General features: G+C 42.4%; 1 long non-coding RNA gene across 1 annotated transcript; it reads right to left on the bottom strand.

Moving 5' to 3' along the window:
* Positions 1–10,556: 10,556 nt before the first annotated feature.
* LOC109549437 (uncharacterized) lies at positions 10,557–15,414 on the bottom strand. Its single transcript, XR_002175717.3, has 3 exons — positions 14,151–15,414; positions 13,591–13,666; positions 10,557–13,067 (listed from the first exon to the last, which is right to left on the bottom strand). It is a non-coding gene; the product is annotated as an uncharacterized lncRNA (long non-coding RNA).
* Positions 15,415–20,874: the final 5,460 nt, after the last annotated feature.

The following is a 20,874-nucleotide window of genomic DNA, read 5'->3' as shown; positions in this document are numbered from 1 at the left end:
GGTCTTCCCCTTAAATTTCACCTTGTGACTTTCCCATTAGATCCATTCCATAGGTTTGGTACTGGTTCCGGCCCTTCAGTTCCTGAGAACCGATGTGAGCATCAACAGAGAAGCCAGCTTCAGATTGAAAGGACTGGGCAGGTGAACAGAGTGGGGGGGGGGGAGGGTGAGGGAAAGGAAGGAGGAGGAAGGAGGGTCCCGGGTACACATGGAGGAAGAAAGCAGAGATGAAGAACCTTCTTGCAATGGAAAGAAAGATCCTTGTCCAAGCTCCTTCAAGGCCCAACCTGACAAACTCTTATAATATTCACTGTTTAGATCTCTCACTTTGTACGGACCAGCTGGCAAGTCCTTTAGGATTGTTTGTAGTTTGTTCCTGTGTATACTTGATTTCACAATTAGACTGCCCGCTCCTCCAATCACTTCGCCAGTCGTTTCTGTTTGGTCTCTGGACCAGCAGCACCGTCACTGGGGGGCTTGTTGGAAATGCAGGATCTCAGGCCCCACTCTAACCATGCTGAATCAGAATCTGCACTTTAACAAGATCTCCATATGATTCCTGTGTCCAGTAAAGATTGAGAGGCAGGGCCCTGCGACTCCGGAAGTTAACAAGGAAATGAGAGCGACAGTGAGTGAGGGACTGAGCTTGCTCTCAGGACGTTGGTATAAAGGAATGTGCTCCATACCTTGAGACACTGATGGAGGTTAAGCAATAAATAAGCTGGTGGTGGGCTGTCACAAACTAGGAAAACCTGGTTATACTCTAAGCCAGTGGGTTTCAGTTTAGTGTGTATCAGAATCACTTGGAAAGCTTGTTAAACCGTAGATTGCTGGATCCACCCCCTTCCAGAGTTTCTGATTCAATAGGTCAAGGGTGGGCCTGGGAATCTGCACATTCCTAGGTGTTGCTGGTGGTACTGATCCAGGGACAACACTTTGAGAACCACGTCCCTAAGCAATAAAGATATTCAGATAAAATAATCACCCTTCTACAAATTATTTGGGATCATTACGATCTCAAATCCCACACTGAGTTTGCCATGGGAGACCAGACCACTTTACAGTTACTTCCAGAAAGAAGCCCTCGTGGGAAAGCCCTGATGCATTTTGACCAGCTGTGTTGGGTTGCGAGCCAATTACGAGGAAAGCTAGAATGGTCCTGCTTTCCCAGCCGTGTTATCCAGCAAACCCAAAGACAGTACGTTAGTAAAGAAAATTGTACAGATGAGACCCGGAAGCTGCCGTTTCATTGGGGAAGGTTTTGTCTTTTCATTACAAGAGAAAGCTAACATTTCCCATCTCTCCCTTCTCCAGAAGTAGGCAAGCATAAAACCAAAGTCAATTTCTTACAATTTAGTAACCTCAGTACCAACCAATTATATTCTGGGACATGAGAAACAGCTGTTGTAACATTAGAGCTCCAACAGTTTCATCTCAGCTATTTAAAGGGACAAAAGAGCCAATATTTTCATTCCCTTATGATATTATCAAGACATGATAAACAGCCAGGACTGTAGTATTAATTACATTAATTTGGAGAGGAGAGAGACCACTTTAATTGCTCCAAGCTGGAGAATAATTTTTTATGGGCAGACATTCATTCCATAAATTCACATTAGAAAGGGTACTTTGTCTTTTTCTATCAGCAGCAAAATTTCTGGAGGCAAAAAACAACGACCACCCCCTTTTAAGGTGGATTTCAATAGGAAAAAACATTCTCACTGTTGCCATGTGTCATTCATTGAACCCTGACTTGTTGAGCTATTTGAAAGAAAGAAATACAGGTATTTGTCTTGAAATAATTTGTGATCTAAAAAAGGAAGTAGGTCTGTCGCAGCTAGATTTAAATACTTTCTCATATATGGAATGGATTTAGAGTGTCACCTCCCTCTCAGGGTCAAGAAGACCAAACGAATGATGTACATCAAAATGCTTTGTAAACTATAACATCTTACAAAAGCAGCAAAGGAAAGGGAAATATCCTTTACTGAGTGCTTTCTACATGGGGCACTGAGCTAGGTGCTTGACTTCTATGACCCTATTTTAATAGTCATAAGAAATCTTAGAAAGAGAAGTAAGAACATAAAAAAGAGAGAATGTAATAAATAGGTGATGGAAATGCCAATTTTGTCAAAGTGGAAATTATTCAGATAAAATTGTACAGTTCCAATTAATTAATGTAATGTGTGCTATGCATGACAGGTAATCTCTCTCACCCCAAAATACATAATAAATAATACTGACCTGATAGGTGGTCACATTATGGAATCACCCAAACGTTAACTATAGTCTTGGTAATGAAAATATGTCTAAGTAAATCTATCCACTACAACTCCTAGGATTAAAAACTACATTTGGCTCCAATGGTTGTGATAGAAGGGGAGAATTTAGGGTGGTTCCAGAAAGTAGCCCTGAAGAGCTTTTGAATGTAGCAAGTGTTGGACTAGCCATTTGTAATTTGGGGCTCAGAGGATGCCATCCAGGTTTCTAGAAGTACCTGTTCTAGAAACTCGCTATGAGCCCTGCTAACAGTATTGCATTTTTTTTTTTTTTTTTTTTTTGCTGTACGCAGGCCTCTCACTGCTGTGGCCTCTCCCGTTGCGGAGCACAGCCTCCGGACGCGCAGGCTCAGAGGCCATGGCTCACGGGCCCAGCCGCTCCGCAGCATGTGGGATCTTCCCGGACCGCGGCGCGAACCCGTGTCCCCTGCATCGGCAGGCGGACTCTCAACCACTGCGCCACCAGGGAAGCCCAACTGTATTGCATTTTGCCAGGTTCCTCTGCCATTGCCTCAAGAGTTGGTATGGAGCAGTTGTAGGGAATGGGTCTTCAATCCTGTTAATGCTCTGGAAACTTTAGTTGAGGATAGGAGCAGTTCACACACAACTAATAATGTCACACTAAGGAAGAAAGTATTCAAAGAAATCGAAAGAACGCTCTAGAATTGTGCATTCCCAGTTGCTGGAACCAGGGGCACTGCTATAAATGGGGAGCCTTCACCAGAGTATGAGAAACTCTGAATATTGCAAAGTTCTGAGCGACAGGGTCCCTTTTTATGTAGAAATATCTTCATAAGTTAAATGTCCAATAAGGGATTGCTTATGCAAAATGTGGAACAACTATATAAGCGAAAAAAGAAAAAAATCATGCAGTACAGCTGTAGAGGTCAATATGGAAGAATGTGTGAAGTACAGTGTAGGAGAGAATTTCAATTGCAAAATAGTATTTTTCAATATGTTCTCACTTTTCTTTAAAAATGTGTTAATATGAATGGAAAAATGTTGGAAGTGTACGTAAGGAAATTTTAACACTGGTGGTCACTTGATAATGGAATATCAGTTCATTTTTATCATCTTTTTGCTTATCCACACTTTCTGAATTTTCTACAATAATATATATCTTGTTTTATGATGTCCCAGAGAGTCAGTCATACGACTGTCATCCAAACTTGTTTGGGGTTTGTGGTTAACCCACTTTTTTTTTTAATTTATTTTTGAATTTTATTGTATTTATTTTTTATACAGCAGGATCTTATTAGTTATCCATTTTATACATATTAGTGTATACATGACAGTCCCAATCTCCCAGTTCATCCCACCCCCACCCCGCCACTTCCCCCCCTTGGTGTCCATTAACCCACTTTTAAAAGTTTAATTTTCATAAGCACATAAACGACTGCAAAATAAACTATCTGTGGCCTATCCAATATCCCACCTTTCTTTCTTGTTAACACAATCCAAATTTTGTTTGTCTATTGAGCAGGGACATGCTAGGAAAAGGAGGCTCAGCTCTGTTGGATTATTCTTAGTCTAAGCTGCTGTGATGGTTACTTTTGTGTCAACTTGACTGGGCCATGGGGTGCCCAGATATTTGGTTAAACTGGGTATGTCTATAAGGGTGTTTCTGAATGAGATTTAACACTTGAATCAGTTGATTTAGTAAAGTAGATTGTCCTCCTCAGTGTGGTTGGGCCTCATCCAATCCAGTGATGGCCTGCCTAGATCAAAGGGGCGGAGTAAAAGAAAATGCTCTCTCTCTGCCTATTTTAGAGCTGGGACATTGGTCTTCCGCCTTCAGACTTAGACTTGGACTCAGACTGGATCTTATGCCATTAGCTCTCCTGGGCCTCCAGCTTGCTGACTGCAGACTCGGGATTTGTCAGCTTCCATAACCACGTGAGCCAATTCCTTACGATAAATCTCTTTATATATAAAAATATATATAATTATATACACATATATATTCTTTTTCTCTATTGATTCCATTTCTCTGGAGAACCCAGACTAATACAGCCAGCCATGGTCATTGTATTCTCTTTTGCTGGTGATTGGTAGCATTGACCCACTTCTGGTCAATGAAATGTAAAGAAAATGCTGGGGAGGGGGTGTTCTGTGTAATTTTCCTCTTTAATAAGAGAGAGAGTGGCACAGACAGAAGCTGTTGTGGCTCCTCTTTCTTTCTGCTTTTGGTTGGGTTATGTGAGAACAAAATGCCTAGGGCTGGTGTAGCCATACTGTGGCATTATTGCAGACTTTACCGACACATTAAAGATGGCAAAATGGGAAGCTGGAGAAACCCTGGCTTCGTTTTTTTTAAATTGAGTTATAACTAACATACAGGATTCTATTAGTTTCAGGTGTACAACATAGTGACTTAATATTTTTATACATTATGAAATGATCACCACAATACTGACTATATTCCCTATGTGTACATTACATCCCCATGACTTATTTATTTTATTAACTGGAAGTCTGTACCTCTTAAGCCCCTTCACCTCTTTCATCTGTCCCCCAACCTCCCTCCCCTGTGGCAACTACCAGTTTGTTCTCTGTATCTGTGATTCTATTTCTGTTTTGTTTTGTTTGCTTGTTTTGTTTTTTACATTCCACATGTAAGTGAAATCATATGGTATTTACTTTTCTCTGACGTTTTTCACTCAGCATAATACCCTACAGGTCCTCGCGTGTATATATATCTCATATATATATATATCACATCTTCTTTATCCATTCATCTATCAATAGACAAGCATTTCTTCCATAACTTGGCTATTGTAAATAGTGCTGCAATTAGCATAGGGGTACATAAATCTTTCCAAATTAGTGTTTTCATTTTCTTCAAATAAATACCCAAGAAGTGAAATTCCTGGGTCATATGTTAGTTCTATTTTCAGATATTTGAGGAACCTCTATACTGTTTTCCATAGTGGCTGCACCAATTTACATTTCAACCAACAGTGCACATGTGTTCCCTTTTCTCCACATCCTCACCAACACTTGTAGTTTCTTGTCTTTTTGATGATAGCTGTTCTGACAAGCGTGAGGTGATATTTCATTGTGGTTTTGATTTGTGTTTCCCTGATGATTAGTGGTGCTGAGCACCTTTTCAAGTGCCGTTGGTCATTTGTATGTCTTCTTGGGAAAATGTCTCCAGATCTTCTGCCTATTTTTTACTCCAGTTGTTTGTTTTTGATATTGAGTTGTATGAGTTCTTAACATATTTTGGATATCAACACCTTATCAGATATATCGTTTGCAAATATTTTCTCCCATTCAGTACATTGCCTTTTCATTTTGTTGATAGTTTCCTTCACTGGGCAAAAGCTTTTTAGTTGGAAGTAGTCCTACTTATTTTTGTTGTTGTTGCTTTTGCCCTTGCTGGAGGAGACATATTCAAAAAAAATATTGTTAACACTGATGTCAAAGAGCATACTGCCTTTGTATTCTTCCAGGGGTTTTATGGTTTCACGTCTTACATTTAAGTCTTGAATCCATCTTGAAGTTATTTTTGTATATGGTGTAAGAAAGTGGCCCAATATCATTTTTTTGCATGTACCTGTCCAGTTTTCCCACCACAACTTATTGAAGGGACTATCTTTTCCCCATAGTATATTCTTGCCTCCTTTGTCATAAATTAACTGACCACAGGGGCATGGGTTTATTTCAGGGCTCTCTCTTCTGTTCCATTGAGCTATGTGTCTGTTTTTGTGTCAGTGCTAAACTGTTTTGATTACTATAGCTTTGTAGTATAGTTTCAAGTCTGTGAGCATGATACCTCCAGTTGTTTTTCTTCTTTCTCAAGATTGCATTGGCTCTCTGGGGCCTTTTGTGGTTCTATATAAATTTTAGGATTATTTGTTCTACTTTTATGAAAAAAATTCTATTGTTATTTTGATAGGAATTGCACTGAATATGTAGATGGCTTTGAGTAGTATGGATGTTTTACCAATATCAGTTCTTCCAACCCATGAGCATGATATATCTTTCCATATATTTGTGTCATCTTCAATTTCTTTCCTCAATGTCTTATAGTTTTCAGAGTACAGGTCTTTCACTGCCTTGGTTAAATTTATTCCTAGACATCTTATTCTTTTTGATAAAATTGTAGATGGGATTGTTGTCTTCATTTCTCTTTCTGATAGTTTGTAGTTAGCATACAGAAATGCAAAAGATTTCTTTATATTTATTTTGTGTCCTGCAACTTTACTGAGTTAATTTATTAGTTTGTTTTTTGATGGAGTCTTGGGTTTTGTACATACATTTTTTATGTATCCTTTGTAGGTTTTTGGTTTGTGGTTACCTTGAGGTTCATATATATCAACTGTATATATAGTCTTCAATTTTAAGTTGGTATTTGCTTAAGTTTGAAGACATTCTAAAAGCATTATATTTTTACTACCCCCTGCAATATTTCATGTTTTGGATGTCACATTTTATATTTTTTATTTTGTGTATCCCTTAATTACTTGTAGTTATAGTTGACTGTATTACTTTTGTCTTTTAACCTTCATACTAGGTTTTTAAGAAGCTGATCCACTACTTTCACTATATATTTGCCTTTACCAGTGAGATTTTTCCCTTTTGTATATTTCCTTATTTCTAGTTGTGGCCTTTTCTTTTCTACCCTTTAACATTTCTTATAAGGCCAGTTTAGTGGTGATGAACTCCTTTAGTTTTTGCTTCTCTGGGAAACTCTTGATCTCTCTTTCAATTCTGAATGATAACCTTACCTGATAGGGGATTGTAGGTTATAAGTTTTTTCCTTTTAATACTTTAAATATATGCTGCCACTCCCTCTGGCCTGTAAAGTTTCTGCTGAAAAATCAGCTGAAACTCCTATGGGGTTTCCTTTGTATGTGATTAGTTGTTTTTCTCCCCCTTCCCCCTGGATTCTTATTGATATTGCCGACCTGCTTCACCAACCAAAGCCAATTTCTAGACCACTCATTAAGTGAGAAGCTAATGATAAGACATTTTACTTAAACCACTTCGAGTTTGAGTGTGCTGTCTCTTACATCAGAAACTAGCCAAAGAAAGAAAAAGTATAATCCCTCCCCTGCTATTATCATATTTTGTTAATCTGCTTTTTAAAGGTGGCTCTTTATAATCATTTCAGCCACAAAATTAGAAACTTTAAAAGATATATCATTTACTGTTTGCCTGTAGGTCACTGAAGTAGTCCCTGCAGGGGGACAAGAAATATATAGAAATGTAGATCCCTTCTGCCAGTGAAGTTGTGTTCACATTGTTGGTGGCTAGACACATATCCATAGTTGGAAGAGAAAGGAAGAGGAGATAAAGGCTCCCTTTTCTCCCATGGGTGATATCAATGCTGCTCAATCACTCTCAGACTTCAGAGTTGTTGGAGGAAACAATCATACCAGGTTTTAAAGGGCAAAACTGGTTTTCTTTGGCGGTGTAGTTTTATAGTAAATTTCATCTTGTCATGTCTCCGACAAAAGAAACCTTTAAGAGGTTTAAAGTGGGAGATAGTTTATTGATGATATTGGCCATGAAGCCAGGAGAAGCACACATGTACCTACAGCCTGTGCCTCGGCAGGTTGCCTCCAAGCCCCACCCCTTCAGGAGACTTGGGAAAGGGCCAAAAAGATGACTGAGTTGCAGAACTTGATGTTGGCTGCTTGGTCATGGCGCTACTTCATCACTGTAGGGACACTCATTCTGGGATAGTTAATGACCTCTCCCTAGAGCCAAATAAATTGAATACTTGGGTGAAGGGTTTAGTCTTGAAAATGAGACCTCGACAGTAGCAAACCTATTGAGAATAAGGCAAATGGGCTTACAGAAATAAGATAGCAATTCTAGACGTGTGCCTCCTTTTCCTGATTATAAGCAGCACTGAAAAGTGAATGAAAATCAACTTATTGTAACGAAAATCCCATTCTCCTATTGGCCTGTACCATTTCAAAGATGATTTATCAAGCTGACTGATTTTCAAGATGTATTTGTTTCCAGACCTTTAACTTAAATTTTTTCTTTTTTCTTCCCAAACCTCTTGGTAAATGTACATTACATTGTATTAGGGATTCACTCACTCCTTCCTTCATTCATTCCACATGAATTTTATGAGCACTTAACAGTGTGTCAGGTACTGTGCTAGGTGTCCAGGAAACAGGTAAAAAATAGATCAGTCGTGTCCTTATGAAGTTAACAGTCCTTCTGAGACTTCTACTGTCTAAATCAACAGTTGAAATAAGATGAGAGCAGCATTACTACAGGGACATGGACAGGAATGTGTGATGTCAGATGAAATGATCAACTTCACATGGAGGGGATTCAATAAACAGCCTTTCGTTCAAAACAGATTCCTTCCACAGCATTAGTAAACATTGCTGAAGTGATCCATTTTTGGTCAGATTTCAGTAAATTAGTTGGTCTTAAAGCAAGGCAGCAATAAACCATATATCTACTCCATTTTATTTTAATTAGTTTTTCTTGAGAATATGGCTTTATCCAGTTAGCCATTCGTTCAACAAAAGTTTTTTGCATTCAAGTATGTGCTGGGTATGCAGGGGAATTCTGGCTTCCAATGTGAGTAAAGGAAAGCAGAGGTAAGGACTGGTTTGAAGGGAATAGTGGGAACAATTGTGGGCCTAAGTCAACTCCATATTGGCGCCTAAGGGAATATTTAGGAGCCTGGGCCTCACATATTTGAAAATCAATTTCCCACCTCAGCTTAAAAGACCGACTGGTGCAAGTCACTTTCTTTTCAATTAAGGGGAGGATCTCAGTGCTGCATTCAAATCAGTAACTGGGCTTCCTCATAGAAGCAGCTCAATCAACATAATATTAATGCTCTGGTTCAAGGCCCTACTTCTGCTCACACACATATGCTACACACAATACGTGTAGTACATACAATACATGTATAGTTTTCTGGAAATTGATTTATGATTTGGACAGAAAGGACGGACGGCACTAACACCAAGGATAACCCGCCTCCATTTTTTTTTGTTGTTTGTTTTTGTTTTGTTTTGCGGTAGGCGGGCCTCTCACTGCTGTGGCCTCTCCTGTTGCAGAGCACAGGCTCCGGACGCGCAGACTCAGCGGCCATGGCTCACGGGCCCAGCCGTTCTGCGGCATGTGGGATCTTCCCAGACCGGGGCACGACCCCGTGTCCCCTGCATCGGCAGGCGGACTCTCAACCACTGCGCCACCAGGGAAGCCCCCGCCTCCATTTTAAAGAGACTTTTTCCCTGGCAATCTCAAGCATGTTACCCTGAGTTCCACCCTGAGAAAGACTGGTGTTGGAAAGAAGCCTGGAAGGCTAAGAGACCCAGAGACCCAAGTGGTTTGTGTAGTGGGACTGGTAGAATGTACCAGAAGCTGTCAGCATGTGACAAGGGGGCACTTATTTTAAGGGTGTGGGGAGAAAAATGAATTAGGCGGCACTTGGATTCTTCAGTCAGGGGGTGGGGACAGGAGTTAAGGGGTGCACTGTGCTCTTAAGGAGTTTTTTTTTTAAAGAACACCCAAGTGGAGAACACGGAGAGAGAATTTTTCTTGACACACCAATGTACAATGAGAACATATATTTAGTAACATTCGCCTCCCTGTACCCTGAGCAGCTGTTCAGCTAGCAAACACTCCTCCTTCCAGGCGGGGAAGGGGAAGTGTGCTGCACGAAGTTTCTGGAGTTGCCAGTGAGAGCGAGAGCTGGGGCCAGCATTCTGGAGCCGCCCCTCCCCCTCCCCCCTCCCAGGCAGCAGGGGGTCCAGCACAGCCAGTGGTTGGGAAGGGGAGGCAAGGGCAGAGAAGTAGCTCCAAGGGAAGACCAACTGGAGGGTCCTGTTTAATTTCGTCTGAGCACTTGAAGTTCACTCCTCTTTACTATACCTTCTCAAAAGCAGGAAGCTGGAAAGAGAATTTCTCAACGTTACCCCTCTTTGCTCTGTGAGGCTGGAACTCACTAGGCAGGGTTGGGGGCCATCAGGGAAATATTTTGTATCTCCTGGAGGTGAGAGTTACGGGAAGTGGAAGAAAGGATTTATCCACTTTGGGCCAAGCCATCCTTTTCCAAGGAGTGACAGAGTGGACATCTGGTTTTCTGGGTTCATAGTTACCTTCTTGACAGTTTTTGACAGGCGCCTAGGGCATACAGGTGGCAGTGAGGATGGGCCAGGGTGGAAAAAGGCCCTGTGTAACTGTAATATATGATCCAGTCAAAGATAGTGTTCGCTGGTTCCTCTGTTTCCTTCTTCCTTCCTTCCTTCCTTCCTCCCTCCCTCCCCCCTCCCTCCCTTCTTCCTTCCTTCCTTCCTTCATCTTCCCTTCCTCCCTCCCTTCTTCCTTCTTTCCTTCCTCCCTCCTTCTCTCCCTCCCTTCCTTCCACTATAGTGTACGGGTGCCACTCAAAGTGTGGTCCTCTACTGGCAGCATCAACATCACTTGAGAACTTGGTAGACATATAAATTCTTGGGTCCCACCCCATACTCCCTCTGTAGGCAATCTCTAAGACTAGGCAAAAGAATGTCACTTCCTAGATGAGGTTCCAGAAAGACCTGGCTACAGTCTTGGATGAGCTCTGTCACTCACTCACTCGCTATGAGGGGAGCCAGCTGCCATATTGTGAACACCCTTTTGGAGAGACCCGTGGGGCAAGAAACTGATGTCTCTGGTCAGTAGCCAATGAAGACCTGAGGTCCACCAACAACCACATGAGTGAGCAGGGAACTGTGTCTCCCCCAGTTAAGCCTTGAAATACCAGCCCCTCACATCTTGATTGGAGCCTATGAAATACTCTGAGCCAGAGAACCTGATTGTTACTGACTCACAGAAACTGGGAGATGATGAATGTTTGCTGCTTTAAGCCTCTAATCTTGGGTTAATTTGTTACACAGCAATAGATAACTAATAGAACTACTGAATTGGAAACTCTGCTCGTGGGGTCCTGGAATGTGTACTTTAGCATGTTTTCCAGGTGATGCTCATGCAAGGTAGTTTGAGAAGCACTGCGTGTGACTAAATTAAGAGTGAAGGCTTTGGAGCCAGGCTGCCTGGGTTCCAATCCTAGCTCAACTACATCCCAGCTGTAAGAGCTTGAGCAGGTTACTTAACCTCTCTGTGCCTTGATTTCTTCTGTAAAATGTCACTAACAGTAGTACATACCTTTAGGTAGTGCAAAGAGGATTCGTTGAGTTAATATATTTAAAGCACTTAGTGTATTGCCTGACAACATCGAGTACAATACATTTAGTGACGATTCATTCATTCGACAAACACTTATAAGGCACCAGCTAAGGATGAGGCATCGTGCCAGATCCTGGAGTTACGAAGGTGCGTAAGACGTAGTTCACTTCTCCTGGGACTGTCGTCCTAGGCGATGGGCATAGAAAAGAATAAACACGATAAAAGGTTAAAATGCTGAGCTTGGCTTCTGGAGCCCGACCATGGAGGCAGTAAGGAGAGGCTTAATAAATGGGGTAGTTGGAGGGATATGGGCTTGATTGCCCTCAGTGCCTCATCTTACTTTTTCTTAGTCTCAGTATCTTCGTTTTTATGTGGAAAACTGGCAAACCTATCACCACAAACAACCTCCTAAGACAGGAGCTGGTGTCTTGTTCTCAAGCCGCTAGCCACTCGGTCCTGTTTTCTGCTCCTAGTAAGGCAGCTTGGTTCGCTGGCGTCTGCTCTTCCTCCTGCCTGCAAGCTTCCTCCCCCACGTCCTCCTTGCAGCACAGGCTCCACCCTATCCTTCATGTCTCTGCTCACATGCCTCCCCAGGGGGGGTCTTCCTGGTCACTCTATTTAAATAGCATCTCCATTTCAATGCACTTTTCATATCCTGGACAGCACTAGATTCTGGAACGTACTTAATCAGTTCATTTACTGTGTGTCTCCCTGGGTAGCCTTCACGGTCTCTCCGGGCTGACAGTTGGTCTGTTGTATTCACATGGCACACTCCCCGTGCCCTCCCTGGGACATAGTAGGCATTCAATAAATGTTTGTTATTGATGGATAAATGGACATGTCCCTTCACAGCCACTGTAACACTTCAGCATGATTTGCTGAAATGCCAATCTTAATCACAAAGGACGTTAATTCAAATTCTGGAAGACAAAACTGCTGAAAAACAGAATGTGAAACCAAGTCACTTTAATTCTAAGGGGCTGCTGGAGAACTGGGAAGGGATGGAGAGTAGGAGGCCATTATACCAGTTAACATGTACTAAGTACCTCCTCCTAGGTCCTGGGTACTCTATTAAATGTTTTATATACGTTATTTCATATACATCTGAAGTGGCTATTATCATCCGGGAGAGCAGATGGGGAAACTGAGTCTTAGAGCCCTTGATTAACTTGCCTTAAGTCACAGGCAGTGTGGTGCAGATGAATCATGACTGAACCCAGGTGGTCAGGTTCCAAAGCTCCTGGGTTTAACCACTCTACTCTCCTGTCCCCAATGGAATGCAGCTCATTAGGTGAATATTCTGCACAAATAGAAATGTACACAGCTGAACTGCTATATGACACCATGACAACACTAGACCAGACAGGGAAATATCAGAAAGGTTTCTTAAAAGAGGATGTCCATGAAATGGGAGCTGGGCGATGGACCAGCTGTAGGTCATTCATGGGGGCCCTTCCCCCTACGCATGTTGTTCGTAAGAAAGGCGGTCAGGACTGCAGTGGCGTGTCCCACCACCTGCAATGGATGTGAGTGTTCTCACCCTCAGAAACAAGATTGGTGGTCTCTTCCTAAGCCCCCAAAGTATTAGCATTCTCTTCGTCAAGGCAGCTTGTAATTTACAGCAATTGGCAGTTCCTGTTGCAAGGGATTCCAAGATCAGAAAAGCCAAGAAGTGGGTGACAGGTCAGATCGCAGCTTAGATGGAGAAGCTGTCTGTTGGGGTGGTGGTGAGGGGCTGTAACTAGGTGGGAGGGGCAGTTTTACAAAACAGCAGGGCCGGCTGCCCTGCGCCTGGAGCAATCTTTGGCTGGGGGTTCCCATCAAGAGCAAGCCTCCACAGGCCTAAAAGAACAAGAAAGGAACCAGGTTTATCCACCCTTAAACGGGACTAAAGTCAGGGTTTTTCCTGTGTGATGAGGAATTATTGGCCCAGCAGCAAGGGGAGGCTCCTTCCCAGTAGAAGAGAACAATTAGGGAAAGTGAGAATATGCTTCTGTGGGCAATTCCCTTCTCAAGGCTTAATTAAAGCCAGAATGTATATTTTTAGTCTGCTTTTGCTTTTGTGACATTTAAATATTCAGATTTTCAAAGAGACAAAGCCTATGCTGAAATTTACATATAAATATATTGAAATATATTTAAATATGAGTCTTCTTACCTTTTTTCTTAACGTTCTTGAGCTGTCTGCACTTCTACAATGGGGTCAGTCTCTGGGAAATGAAGAATTAAAGTGTCTGAAGAGACAGAAGTAGAGGTAGAATTGCTGGGAGGTTGATATACTGGGGTGGACCTAACATTATGTACAGTGTATAATTTGAGGAATGATTTTCTTTGTTTAGATGGCAAGTTTTCAGGATGATGGTTTATCTAGGTCAGGGGGCAGTCCCCAGCCATGCAGACTTTGCTAGATGTATGTATATATTTTTACCTATTTAGAAAGGCTACAGACTCCCTGAAACTGGCTTGGAGACTTCCTCTTAAGACCTCAAGAATCCAGGATTCATAGAAACAGAGGAAATTTGACCAAAGAATGACCTTGGAACATCAATCAAATAGCTAGCTTTATAGTCCATATTATGACCATGCTAATTACAAGTTACCCCATATACTATACATGGACCACCAGCTTTAAATGATTTTGACCATCATGATATGCATTTAAATCACTGAAATAGAACTGGACATAATTTAACCTCCCTCGAGTGAGTTGGCAGTTACCTTAAGATCCTCCAGGGTCTCTCTCGGTCATCACTGCAATCATCAATAATTATGCACCATGAGTAGCACAGAAGTGTCAGAGGATACAAATTTTTCAATGGTTAGATAGAAGACAAACTTGATTCTAATGGTTATCAGAAGTTGAATTTTTTGTTGCTGTTGTGAAGAGAACGTTGCCAGACTATTGCATAACAAAGAATGTTACAGTCTAATGGGGAAAATTGGCTTGAATTGTGGGTGTCGTCCTGATTTCATCACCTTCAATAGCTGACATTTCCATTTCTCATTTTCTCTCAGTTACTCATCTATAAATGGATGTACAAATGTTAATAGGGACCCACGCAAATTTAGCAACTTCCTCCTCTAGTAAATTATGCCATGGAGCCATTTTTATTGTGATTCTTCCTTTCCGTGTCTGTTTCTCCTCCTGGAGTTTGGGCTGTGCAGCACATGAATTGTTAAAGGAATGGAAGTCTTGGGAGAAAACAGAAGCTACCAAGACAAGCCAGCAAGGTAGAGCCTCTGTGTCTTCCACCAGGGGTTAGTAAAACTCTTATAAGGCTCCTAGGATGGCATCCAGACTGAGATAAGGGCAACTCCTTTGTCACCATTTGTTCCTCAGAAAACACCAGCAAGAGGATGTCCTATCACTGAAAACAGCTGTCAGTTCCAAGTTGTGAAACACACATGGACGAAACTGCTAAATATAAATATATATGACTTGGACTATATCAAGCACTAGAGTTAAGATCGCGGAGAAAATTTTCCATTTAAATGTGCAGTTTTGATAAATACTAAGGCAGGCTATCTTGCCTAATTAGCAATCCCAGGCTAATTGTCCAGCGATTAGGCTTATTGGCTTGACTCTGATTGTCATTGTTTCTGTATCATGAAAACAGGACGTAAAGTTCCCCTTCTCTCCTGGCTTGCTATCCTGGCTTACAACAGTTGTTACCGTAAGGAATAAAGACTTTCAAAAGTATGTTATAGATATATAAACTTGACTCCCTGCTTCCACTTTTGCCCTACTATCAGCTAGAGGGAGCTGTTAAAAATGGAAATCAGATCATATCACTCCCCTGCTTAAAATCCTCCAAAGCTTAGCCACCCCTCCGAAAATAAAATCCCAATACTGTGCCTGGCCTGCAGTGCCAGGACATGCTAAAGTTCCTGCAACTTCTCTGACCTCCTTCCTGCACTCAGCACACTCCAGAAACAGTAGCCTTTCCGCGGATGCACTAACTCAGCGGTTCTCAAAGCGTGGTCCCTAGGTCCGCAGCATCAGCCTCCTCTGGGAAGTGGTTAGAGATGCAAACTCTTGGGCCACACCCTAACTCTACTGAATCAGAAACTCTGGGGATGGGCCCCAACAATCTGTGTTTGAACCAACCCATCTAGTGATTCTAAAGCCTGCTGAAAATAGACTCACTTCTGCCTCAGGACTTGGGTACTGGCCAGACACTTCGCTTGGTATACTCTTCCCAGGGCTCTTTCCTCATCAACTGAAATCAGCCAAAATGTTAGCTCCTCACCTACTGTCCTATTTAAAAGCATTTTTATTTTATTGGAGTATGGTTGATTTACAATGTTGTGTTAGTTTCAGGTGTACAGCAAAGTGATGCAGTTATATAAATATTCATTTTTTTTTTTAGATTCTTTTCTCATATAGGTTATCACAGAATATTGAGTAGAGTTCCCTGGGCTATAACACAGTAGGTCCTTGTTGGTTATCTGTCTCATATATAGTAGTGTGTGTGTGTTCATCCCAAGCTCCTGATTTACCCCTCTCGACCATCCCTTTTTTTTTTTTTTTTCTTTGCGATACATGGGCCTCTCACTGTTGTGGCCTCTCCCGTTGCGGAGCACAGGCTCCGGACGCGCAGGCTCAGCGTCCATGGCTCACGGGCCTAGCCGCTCCGCGGCATGTGGGATCTTCCCGGACCGGTGCACAAACCCGCGTCCCCTGCATCGGCAGGCGGACTCTCAACCACTGCGCCACCAGGGAAGCCCTCGACCATCCCATTTAAAGTGAGCCTCTTTGCTCTTCCTCATCTTAATCTATGCTATTAAATTATCCATTATGTTCTCCTTAGAATTAGCTCAAATTATCTTGCTTATTTATCTACTTGCTATTTTATTATCTCCCCCAGTTGAATGAGAGCAGACAGCCCACCTATTTTTTATACTGCAGATTCCAAGTGCCTAGCGTAGTGCCTTGCACATATGAAGTTCTTCATGAAAGTTTCTTAAATGACTGCCTATGAGATTTTTTGATCTGCTTGTCTTGAAGAAGGTAGATCAGTTAGATTATCTAAAGGCAGCTGCAGTGTTGGGTCCAAGCCTTGGCATGGAGTCGGAAGATGAGGCTCAAATTCTAAGTTCTCCACTTGGAGATCAGCTGAACTTGGGTAAATCATTTAATTGGGATAATGGGTCACCCAACAAGGGGTGGTTTTGTCTCAGAGAGGCATTTAGCAATGTCTGGAGATATTTTAGTGTCAACTGCCGATGCAGGTGAGAGTGGGGAGTGCTGTTAGTACCTCATGGGTAGAGGCCAGGGATGTGGCTAAATATCCTACAATGCACAGGCCATGCCCCTGCAATAAAGAAGTAATGCTCATGGGCTTCCCTGGTGGCGCAGTGGTTGAGAGTCCGCCTGCCGATGCAGGGGACGCGGGTTCGTGCCCCGGTCCGGGAAGATCCCACATGCCGCGGAGCGGCTGAGCCCGTGAGCCATGGCCGCTGAGCCTGCGCGTCCGGAGCCTGTGCTCCGCAACGGGAGGGGCCACAACGGTGAGAGGCCCGCGTACAGTAAAAAAAAAAAAAAAAAAGAATTAATGCTCAGCAAAATAGTAACAGTCCTCCAGCTGAGAGAGCCCGAACTAGAGCCTTACGTTCTCACTAGCTAAATAGGGATCATACCCTCTTCCTAACTCACAGGGTTCTGATGATGCTCAAGCAAAATTCCTCTCATGAAAGCGCTTTGTAAGTGACAAAGGACTATAGACAAATACCCTCAGTGTCTGGCACCACACCTTACACAGGGTAGCTGCCTAATAAATATTTATTCAAGGAATGAATGAATGAATGAATGAATTGCAGGGAGCCCCTTCCCAGGATTGAGTTTTCATTTCCTCATGTGCAATAGGAGATAGGGATAGTACTTGTGTCCTAGGAACCTTGGGAGGGTCGCAGAGACAATGTGTACAAAGTACCTGGCTCGGGATTTGACACATCCTCACTAGAATTGCCCTTGTTTCACCCGTGGTTAGTTTTCTGGCTTGGCTGCCCTACCGGGCAGGCGGTGGGAGGCCTGAAAAAGTTTCTCACTTCCACTCCATTTTTCCTTCCCTGCTCAGTGGAGTTCCCCATTCCTCCCTCCTAAGCGACTCCCTTCTCTCTTCTACCCCCTTGGTCTACACAGGGCAGCCTTGACTGTTTCAAGTGGAAAGGTATCACCAAGTCCTGCTCTGTGTTTTTCAGATGAAACACTTAAGACCTGGCATTCAGAAACCACCTGCTCTGGGTTTCCTTGAGTTCCAGGCAGAGAAGGAACTGGAACCCGGCCTCCCGTCCTGGCTGGGAATCTCTCCACTCCTCCACGATGCCTTAATTTTCCTTGGCTTGCTTGTCTTTTCCCACCTCCTGTAACCAATCAGCACATACCCAGCAGAGTTTCCCAACCTTTCTGGGAACCTGGAATGTTTACTGTTAGAGACCCCGCCCAGCACACATCACCAAAACATTAAAATGTGCCCACGTCAAATAAAAATTATGTATAACTTTATGACAATTAGGTTGCCTTGACAGTCAACCTGAAGTTACATTTTAGAGAATTTAAGCATTTTTTAATTTCAATATTTTAGTTTGTTTTTACATTTTGGAGTCAATTGTTTTTTCCTACAGCAGATATAATTATAGACCCTTGAAAAGCATTTGTACCTCATACATTACAAAAAAAGTCTTCTTTGCTTTTTGTCCATTGGTGTTTCCCTTTCTTCCCTTTTCCTTTTTGCTTATAATAGTCAATGACCATTCCAGAGTCTATAAAGCATCTGGAAACTGCTGAGTGTTTGGTAGGTGATATTTCATGTATGTAATGCTGTTGACTTGCAAACATGATCTCATGCACCAGTGTCCATAATTGTCCAAGAGTGTGACAATCAAATCTTACGTTTGCCATATACATTGTGGACTGCAAAGGGCTTTCTCATCCATTATCCGTTTGTACTCATTTAATTCTCACAGTAACCCAGTGAACTGAGCACAACATACATTATATTACAGTTACTATTGATTTTACCAATAAGAATCCAAAACTTAGGGCGAAGTGTCTCATTCAAGGTTATAAAGTAAGTGGCAGAGCCAAGATGAGAATCCACATCTTCTGGGTTTCATGTGTGCCATGCTGCTTTCAGGTCTTTAGTCAGCCCCGGGGAAAAATTATTCCTGAAAGAGGAAATTAAGCAAGGCTTGAATCACTGGGTTAGCTTTAGCTCTGTGTGTGTGTCTGTGATACTAGAACTCTAGCCTTGAATATTCTCCATTCGCCCTACAGACAATGGGATCAAGTAATTAATTAGCTCAACAAATACTTATTTAGTGATGGGCCCTGTCATAGTGCTGGGGATATAGCAATGAACTAAAAATCCATGTCCTTGCCTCATGGAGCTCACATTCTAGATGCAACAGGTAAATGATAAATTGACAAGTCAATATATAGTATACAGGTGTCAATTAGTGTTAAGGATAAAAAATAAAGCAATTGAGGGGCTAGGAAAACTGGGGAGGACTTGCTACTTTATTTAGGAAGGTCAAAGGTGGCCTCAGCTGTAAGGTGGTATTGAGAAGAGACTTAAAAAAAGGAACAGAGTATGTAGTGTGGATACCGGGGTGCATACTAGCCGAGATGAGCATGTGCAAAGGCCCTGAGGCAGGGGCATGTTTGGCATGTATAAGAAACAGCAAGGAAACCAGCCTAGTTGGAGAAGAGTGAGTAGATTGGGATGGAGGGAGAGCGTTATTGGCAGGAAATGAGGTGAAAGGGGTCTGGTGAATAGAGGTGGAGGCAGTTAGGGAAGATCCTGTAGGACCTCACAGGGCCTCGTGAGGGCTTTGGCTCATATTCTGAGATAGGGACCCCTTGAGGCCTTTGACGAGAGGAATTACATGATCTGACATACGTTGTTAAAGGATTTACGATGGACTGATTTGCCTTATGTTAAGATATTCCTGGTTTGTAATAGTTCTACCTTGAACAAGAGACTCAGTCCTGCTTTGAGAGACTACGATGGAGGCCTTTCTCTTCAAGCATGTTCAGGTGCTGAGGTGAAGCAGAATTTTAGTAATTCATTCATCATTCAAATCAGTGACTGAGCGCCACCTAAGTGTCAGAACTACCGTAGGCTTTGGGGATTCAGGAGTGAGAAAGACAGATAGGGTTCCTGTTCTCAGGGAGCTCCTTTTACAGTGAAGAAATATAGACAGCAAGCAAACAAACAAAGGATTTCAGCTAATGAGAAGGGCTCAGGAGAAAATAAAACTGAGGGAGATGCAATATGATGCCATCATAGGGGGCTACTTCCCCCACCCCCGCCCCAACGTTTGCAATCACATTTATTGAAGCATCTACTTTGTTCCAGGCATCAGGTTAGGTGCTCGGGACAAAAATCTGAATAAGACATACAGATCATACTTCTGTTGAGTTCCTAGTCTAGATGAGGGATAGACATATAAATAATAATTCTAATGCAATAAGGGCAGTAATAGAAGAATGAATAAATGGGCAGGGTAACAGAGAAAAGGGGCATTCATTTTGTTGAGGCATGTTGGGGATTTGTGGATAAGATGATTTTTAAAAAACATTTTTATTGGAGTATAGATGATTTACAATGTTGTGTTAGTTTCAGGTGTACAGCAAAGTGAATTAGTTATCCATATACGTATACCCACTTTTTTTTTTAAAGATTCTTTTCCATAGGGGGCTACTTAAGATTCCAGTTGGCTTTTGAAATGTGGAACTTAGGCAAAAAATGTTACACATGTAGAGCAGTTTACAGTTTCCAGATTCAGAAAAATATTATTATTATGACCTTTTAAACGAGAAGCTGAAATTCAGTGAGATTAAACCCCATGCCCAAGGCACTAGTAAATGACAGATCTGGGGTCTGAATCCAGATTTTCTCTCATTTTCAGTACCAAAGTTTTTCTCACAGTATATACCACTGTGGAATGTGACAGTAGGGCTGGGTATCCCTGGGGCGTGGGATGAGGGAATCAGTAATGGTTAGGCAAGACAAGAAAAAATGTGTCAAAGCAGAAAGAGATGCAAAAGACCAAGGGCAGTAGCTGGCTCCCACTAAGATCACACAGGACAACTGTCAGGATATAGAGGGGCTGCAATCCCTACAGCCCCATTCCATAGGGCAGAGAAAATCTGTGCCCTGATCTCAACGGAAGGATCCCTGCCTTGCATGGCTGCTCTCAGCACCCCAGGCTGTGGGGGAGCCCTGGGTCACATGTGGTTTCAATCACTGCATTTATCTGCATCATTGTCATTGCATTTGGAAGATGACTGAAGTCTCATTTCTGTCCCAGGCCTGTCCAAATTGTGCAGGGGATACAAGTCAAATCTGGAAAAGCTACCTCATCTTTGGCAGGCCAGAGATAGGGAGAGACTTCAGGAATGTACAGTGATGTCCCACCCAGGCCCCTTCTCCCCTTT

This window comes from Tursiops truncatus, chromosome 17 (genome assembly GCF_011762595.2).
Source record: "Tursiops truncatus isolate mTurTru1 chromosome 17, mTurTru1.mat.Y, whole genome shotgun sequence".
Classification (NCBI taxonomy): domain Eukaryota; kingdom Metazoa; phylum Chordata; class Mammalia; order Artiodactyla; family Delphinidae; genus Tursiops; species Tursiops truncatus.
This window is presented reverse-complemented; position numbering and strand designations above follow the sequence as displayed.